The following is a 7,563-nucleotide window of genomic DNA, read 5'->3' as shown; positions in this document are numbered from 1 at the left end:
GATATTCTGGTTGTCTTTCAACAATATATTATACATCACAGAGATTTTTTTTTTTTTTTTTTTTGAGATGGAGTTTTGCTCTTGTTGCCCAGGCTGGAGTGCAACGGTGCAATCTCAGCTCACTTCAACCTCTGTCCCCTGGGTTCAAGTGATTCTCCTGCCTCAGCCTCCTGAGTAGCTGGGGACACAGGCATGCACCTCCACACCTGGGTAATTTTGTATTTTTAGTAGAGATGGGGTTTCTCCATGTTGGTCAGGCTGGTCTGGAACTCCTGACCTCAAGTGATCCACCTACCTCAGCCTCCCAAAGTGCTGGGATTATAGTTGTGAGCCACCATGCCCAGCCTAAATATTCTTTTTATTATTACAAGCCATTCACTCATTGCCCTCTACAGAGCAATGACTCAGATAAATGCCTTATGACTTTTAATAATGTAACTTACATATAAATTAAATCTAAGTGCAAAGAGTTTTTAATGATTCCCAGATTCAAGAGAGTGTTGTTAATCTGATTATGAATTTTGAATGTTTGTGCTCCTATATTTTAGGGTATTTCATCTTATTTTCTTCTCTTTAAACCATAAGATGTACCAAAATTATTTTGTTTTCCTCTACTTTCCTTTGTTTCATTTAGTTTACTTTATGGTATTTGTATGGAGAGAGAGAGGTATGTTAAAATATTGTTATAAAAAACTCAATTACTCTATAATATAGCATTGTTAATCTTTGACCCAGTATACTAATTCCTCTGGTGAATAAATGTCACCAGTCATTTCTGTATAAAAGCATTTTAGCAAGAGGACCAGTAATATGGGGAGCGATTCCTCTCTAACCCCCAGGAAAAGATCAGGTCAAACAGTAGTGTAGAGCAGTTATGTAAAATATGAAAATACATCATTTGCAGCTGCAATTTTTCATGTTAAAAGCATTTTAAAACTATGAGTAATTCAAAGACTTTCTGTCTTGGTTGAACAGGCCAGCTAATAAAACTGACGGAGATCACTGTGAGAACTTAAGTATATCTAGTCAAGATAGAATAAAAATGTTTATAATTTTTTAAAAGTGGCAATTGTTAACTAGCAGTATATAGACAGTGTCCACAATTTGGTGGTTGGCCACGGCTTTAGTTTTTTCTAGTTATTTCTATAGCAGACATATTTTTGAAGTCTACCCACCCCTGAGTTCACAATTATACTTTTAGAGTGTAAAATTATATGCCCTTAATTAACAACATGTACAAAGCTACAAAATGTCATCTATACAGATTAAAAACCATTTTAAAATATTATTTACCAATTATTGATTGAATGGTTTTACTGGGGTACATATTTCAAACGATTCAGCCAACTGGTTTTTAGTTTTAAGCCCAAATTGATTCATAAATTCACTGCAGGATATTTCAAAAAGAGTGCAACAATAAGGCATGAGTAAAAATAACATTGTAGTAGAAACAGATTTTGCATATGTGAAAAGGTAATTTAGAAAAATACATTAATCACTTTTTAAAAAGTACTTAGTTGTAGTATCATTAACTCACGTGGACCTTTCAACAATTTTTTTTCTACAGTAAATTTCATCTAGTTATAAGCAGACTGTTTTCAACAACAACAAAACAAAACCCTCCAGAAAAACCTGTATGGTTGCTTGAGACAAATAAGCAAACATACTATTTGATTGCGATTTTTGCCTGAATTTTAAAATTAAAATGTCCACACTCTTTTGTTAAAATGTTAAGCTTCTGTCAAAAATGTATTTCCTATTTTTGGGTACAGGATTAAAGGACAAGATGATACTTAACAAGTAAAGAAAATTTACAAGACAAAACTTAATAAAAGTTTTTCAATAAAAGTATTTTAACATTCGAACTCGACATAACCAAAGAAACAAGATTGCACACACAAATGTTTACGGGTTTTCCAAATATAAATAAATGAAATAGTGTTTAGGCAGTAGGGCTCATGCTGATGGCTAGCAGGAAGTTAACAAAGTATTACCTACTTGGAAAAAATCTTTAATGTACAAATAACAAGCACAAATTATAGAATGCAGCAATTTAATAATCACTGCCATTTTTCTTCCAAAATAAAACCTCGATTAAACCATTCTTACCCTATATTACTCGTACCTTTACTTCAGAGATTGAGGAATTATATACAACAAATGAATTTATTTTCACCATAAGGATAACATACTATACCTCTCTGCCAACGTTACTTGAAAATCTTCCATGTCAAAACAACTTGACAGCAGATATAAAGTATTAAATAAATACGCAGTGATTTTTCATTACAGTCCTTTAAAGATGCATGTTAATTCATGCTGTTAACCTTAGGATCACAGTGCATAGAATTCTAATATAAACAGTTGGGGTGACTTTTAAAGTAATGTTGGATCCCTCACTTTATTTATATTCCCACTGTAACTGATAAGTTCATTTCATAGCCCTATCATGCATTAATCATTGAGTGGCAGGAGTTAATGAAAATTTTTCCTGTTACAACGTCCGTTTCCGGCAATGAATGTACCAAAATCGCCAAGGAAGTCATTGTTACTGCACAATACATGAGGACCTGGAGCTTTTCCTAAAGCTTAAAAAATAAAAATAAAAATCGAATTATATTTGACGTTTCCTGACACCTGCATTAATACTGTATGACTAATAAAAGTATGTCAGTTGCCTGGACTGAACCAGCGATCAACATGTGCCCAGAATGCACACCAGTGAAAATGCAGTAAAAGGAAGCAGTCTTCATTGCCTGTAGGTCACTTCCAGTCTAAGACTGAATGATCAAAGTGCTCATTTTCTCAATGGGACTATCTTCTGCTAGAAGGATCATAACAGTGGCATCAACAGGTATCATCATTATACCACCATTTTGTTTCCTTTGGATTCTTGTTACGTGTTCGCACATAAAAAGAATTATCTGGTGATCATGTCTTTTCTTTGCAGCTGGAAAGCATGCTAATAATGCTGAGACAAACTGATTGGACTGAGAGCCCTATGAACCAGTTTTCTGTTAGAATGGATGAACAGGCATGAACATTGCTGTAATCATGAGGACGAACAGGAATATTTTCACCAGTAAACATGACTGTGTAATTGAATTCTGAACACTCTTTTCACTTAAAGTCATCCCAGGAGGTGGGGCATTTTGCAAAGCCAACAGTTCTTTCTGTAGTTGTTAAGACTGAAATAATTCTTAACCAACAACAGAAATGCAACACTTCGGCATAACGTACCTCAGTCTAGAAATAAAAGATATCATTCTGAAAAGAAAAGTATAATTTTTTTTTTTTTTTTTTTTGAGACAGAGTCTCACCCTGTTGCCCAGGCTAGGGGGCAATGGTGTGATCTCGGCTCACCACAACCTCTGCCTCCCGGGTTCAAGCCATTCTCCTGCCTCAGCCTCCTGAGTAGCTGGGATTACAGGCACGCACCACCACGCTCAGTTAATTTTTTGTATCTTTACTAGAGACAGGGTTTCACCATGTTGGCCAGGCTGGTCTTGAACTCCTAACCTCGTGATCCGCCCACTTCGGCCTCCCAAAGTGCTGAGATTACAGCGCCCAGCCTCAGATTTAAAATTTAATGCAGGAATAGAAAACCAAATACTGCATGTTCTCACTTATCAGTAGGAGATCAACAGTGAATACACATGGACATAAAGATGGAAACAATGCTGGAGCCTACTAGAGGGGAAGGCAGAGAGAGGAAGAAGGATCGAAAAACCACCTATCAGGTACTATGCTGACTACCTGGATGACAGGATCATTTGTATTACAAACGTCAGGGACACGCAATTTATCCATGTAGCAAACATGTACATCTGAAATTAAAAAGTTGAGAAAAAATATTTATGATTTAAGGGCAAGTGGGGGACAGAGTTGAGGGTGACTAGTCAATGTCTGCTAATTATTGCCTCTCCAAGCTTAACCATATATACGAATGACACTGTGTTGGTAAAGTATTGATTTGGAAAATAATGTGCGTCATAGGTAAAATTAATTTAAAATGATAGCCCCAAATGAAATAATATTATGGAAGGCAGTTCCATAAGTCTAGCTTGTTCAATACTTTATAATGTGAAATAGAATACTTAAAATAGCCACAATCTTTGATACAATCAAATAACCAACAAATTCTGCCAATTTGGGCTTCCTAAAATTCTCTTGGGGGCCAAAATCATCCATTTTGTACGGTCACGTAGCTATACAGCTAACGCCAAAGCTCCAGGGCCTTTTTCCTGCAATTTTTTACATTTGGTGACTCAGTGGAAATGCCACTCACTACTCTTTGCAAAAGGAAGATTTTCATGGACATCTTGCTCTTTATGATTTCAAGGAGATAAATATTCTTCACGAACTGTTTTAATGATATAGCAATCCAGAAAAAAGATTTGGTATCACAAAGAAGTGATTCTATTCTAAAATTTCATTTTGAATTTTCCGGTCACAGTGTTGTAGGGAGGCATGGTAAAGTATTAAAATGAAGCACTTGCTTAAACCAAAGGGGATTTCCTAATCAGAAGTGAAAGCCTCCTGATACTCTGCTGCAGGCGCGTGATACTGCAGCCCTTCTCTAAGTGCATATCTCACATTCAAAGTCATTTCTCCAAGCCTGTCAAGTGAACTGAACCCCCTGATTGTCTGTCTAGGACAGTGATCCATATCTAATGTATGAGGCTACAGTTTTTGAACTCATAAACTGTAAACTGTATTAAATAAACTGTCTCCTGATTGATGAGTGCTGCTCTTATAGGCTAATTCCTCATCGAAACAGTGATATGAAAATTCTTGCTAAAGGGCTGGTGACAGGACTAAACGGGGGTAATAGCAGACTTAATCAAGAAAGACAAATGGGATTCATTAACAACTGGCACTCAGCAGACAGTCTTCAGAGACTTCTCAGCACAATCTCATTGGTCCAATCGAAAATAATTGTGTGCTGCTTTTATCACCGAATGCAGAACAAGGCCAGTGAAAAATTCTATTGGTGATATTAAGTAGAATTCAAATTCGGATTGAATTTTGTGCCAGGCAGCCCATCTTTGGATGAGAGGAATAGAGGGGGAAAAATCCTAGGTTTCATCCTGGGATTTTTTTTCTCTGATTGATCGGCTTTCTTATATTGCTCATTCCACTCCGGTATCTTAATCAACTGGATCTTGCCCTAACTGGCAGGGATGTCTATGCCAGACGCATCTGGTCTCTGGCTGGCTTAAGAATTGGCACATGGTTTATTTTGTCCAAGCTTGCTGAGCTCCACTTCCAGTAATGCCTGTCTCATTGAGCTGTTTAGATTTGGCTTGTGCAGTAGAGATGGCTAAGTCTCTACCAGAGCATGCTCCCCTTCCGCAGTATAGAGAGTTTCCTAGGAAGTTCCTTCTAAATCAGGAGCTATATTTCCCAGTCCCCCTGCATTTACGTGAGGGAAGTGTGACTAAGTTGTTGCTAGTGGTTTCCAGGCCAAAGAAATGCATGCCATTTCCAGACCTGTCATGTAATACTTTCACACTTAGTCTTTCACCCTCTATTTTTCCGATCTGTCAGCCAGAATTAGAGGATCCAGCAGATCCAAGCCACTTGTAAATGATGCAGCCACAGACAGAAGGAACATGAGTCATATGTGGGAAGAGTATTGGATTTTACATGAAGGAGAAATATTTCTCACATTACACCACCAAAGGGGGAACTTCAAGGGAGTTTCAGTACAATTGCCAGAAAGCATCTAACTTCTTTGGTTGAGCGTGGTTTGAATGCACGCTAAAGAGACTTCGCCAGGCACAGGCCATATTTTTTTGGGGTCTTATATCCTGCGCCCAGGCTGGAGGTCGCGGCGCAATCTCAGCTCCGCCGCAATCTCACCCCTCTCAGGGTTCTGAGACTCTCTATAAACTCTGATGGCTGGGTTACCGGCCACCTTTTAAACTATTTTGGCAGAACAGGGGTTTCACCATGTTGGTCAGGCTGGTCTTGAACTCCTGACCTCGTGACCCACCTGCCCTGGCCTCCCAAAGTGCTGAGATTACAGGTGTGAGCCACCGCACCCAGCATGACACTTCTTTTTTTTTTGGGGTGGAGTCTTGCTCTGTAACCCAGGCTGGAGTGCAGTGGCGTGATCTCGGCTCACTGCAAGCTCTGCCTCGGTTCCACGCCATTCTCACTGCGCCCGGCCTCGGTAGCTGGGCTCGAGCCGCCACCATGCCAGCTAATTTTTTGCCGTTTTGGTGAACGGGTTTTCACGTGTTAACCGGGATGTTCTGTCTCCGACCCATAAAAGTGGTCGCGCACCGAGCTCACAGTGCTGGGATTACAGGCATGAGCCACTGCGCCTGGCCCTTACTTCTTAACTGACCTCCTTCACTTTTGATTTTGTGTATAGTTGGGCTTTCAGACATGTTCACCCTTCTGGCTTGGACTTGTGAACTCTAAACTCCATTTTTGGATGAGGATTTCCCATTGGCCTGCTTCTCCCCAGAGCCCATTCTCAGGTACCCAGGTATAATGTATGCCCCGCCCCCACCGAAACTGTCAGTGAGAAAATGAGATTGGACACACATAGCTGAAGCCAATTAACATCTTATTTTTAGTTTAGTTTTTTTTTTTTTTTTTTAAATCTTTAACATGAAGATGATATACGGGAATTTTATGGAAACAGCTCCTTATCTGGCCAGATTAAGGGGAAGCTGCAATTGAGGCCCGGAAGTTTTAAATGCTGCTTAACCCACTCTCCTCTAGGCTGCACTTCTGGGATTATTGGGCTGACAACAGCTGGACCATTCCGAGACCCTTACTATGGCAGATGCTGTTGTGGCCTGCCGATATTCTTTCAACTCCCACTGTTCCATTACAGGTCAATGGTGTCTACTGCAGATACTGCTATTCTCCTCCTTAGTGTTTTGTCTTGACAGGTCTGAAGTGCCGCTGAGGGCAGCCTGTAGCCCATGACAGATGAGGGTTAGGGGATTAAAAACCCAGCCTCCTTGTCCCTAAGCAGGGGATAACTCTGAGGCATTCTCTTTGTTGTCCCTTGCAGTGCCTAGTGGTGATGAGCCTCAACTGCCAGCCAGCTATAATGGACATGTCATGGTGTCCCTTCCCTTCTACGTTTTATTTCCCTATTTCTCTACTGGGGCTTCCTAAGATTACCACCCAAATGAACTACTTGTGCTCAAATCCTTGTCGCTAGATCTGCTTTTGGGGAATCCAGCCTAAGACACTGACAGGCTTCCTTTTCATTTTAGGGATTATGATGTCAGCTATTTTTGAACATCAGCCAATCAACTGATGCAAGGTAGCTGCTGATCTCTGATGTAGTGAATTATAATCTGCTAAATAGGAGAGGTAAGAACAGCTGATACATAAATTTGATATATAAATTAGTATGCTGCATTAAAGCTAATTAAAGCTGAGAATTATATAGAAAATAATTTTTTGTTGTATGTGGACACTGTGAGAGCTGTAATGACAGATACATTTCATCTAGTTGAAGCAACTTCAGAAAATGTGGTCACTCCCTCTGTTTTTTTCTGCTCTCTTTTGAGGGTTCAACTGTATTGTTCT

At 39.4% G+C, this 7,563-nt stretch overlaps 1 pseudogene; it reads right to left on the bottom strand.

Annotated features, from left to right (window-relative positions):
• Window positions 1–273: 273 nt before the first annotated feature.
• On the bottom strand, window positions 274–3,182 carry LOC116274550 (annotated as a pseudogene).
• Between the last annotated feature and the right edge of the window lie 4,381 nt (window positions 3,183–7,563).

Source organism: Papio anubis, chromosome 1, assembly GCF_008728515.1.
Source record: "Papio anubis isolate 15944 chromosome 1, Panubis1.0, whole genome shotgun sequence".
Classification (NCBI taxonomy): domain Eukaryota; kingdom Metazoa; phylum Chordata; class Mammalia; order Primates; family Cercopithecidae; genus Papio; species Papio anubis.
Note: the sequence above shows the minus strand (reverse complement) of the source record. Positions and strands in the feature narration are given on the sequence as shown.